Raw genomic sequence first — 329 nt, 5'->3', positions numbered from 1 at the left:
GTTTACAATGGCTGGAAGATGACGGAAAAAAGAGAGAAACATTTCTTCTAATTAATCGGATTCTGTATTCCTTCTGGTTCTCTGAGCATTTCATAATCATTTCCCTCTCGTTTCTACCATTTTTATTTTTTTTAAACCTCCTTTTACCCACAAGCTACACGCATCCCTGACCCCTAGCCCCCTCCCATCCCTGCCTCCCCCTCACCCCACTTGCTCACGCCCACCCCCTACGCATCGCTTTCCCGTCCCTTCCCCCATCACAGTCCTACCCTGCCCCTAAGTCACTCCTAACCCCAATCCCTGAAAACCCACAACCCCTGATCAACCCA

Source organism: Penaeus monodon, chromosome 22 (assembly GCF_015228065.2).
Source record: "Penaeus monodon isolate SGIC_2016 chromosome 22, NSTDA_Pmon_1, whole genome shotgun sequence".
Lineage (NCBI taxonomy): Eukaryota > Metazoa > Arthropoda > Malacostraca > Decapoda > Penaeidae > Penaeus > Penaeus monodon.
The sequence above is the reverse complement of the archived record's forward strand: the minus strand, read 5'-3'. Positions refer to the sequence as shown.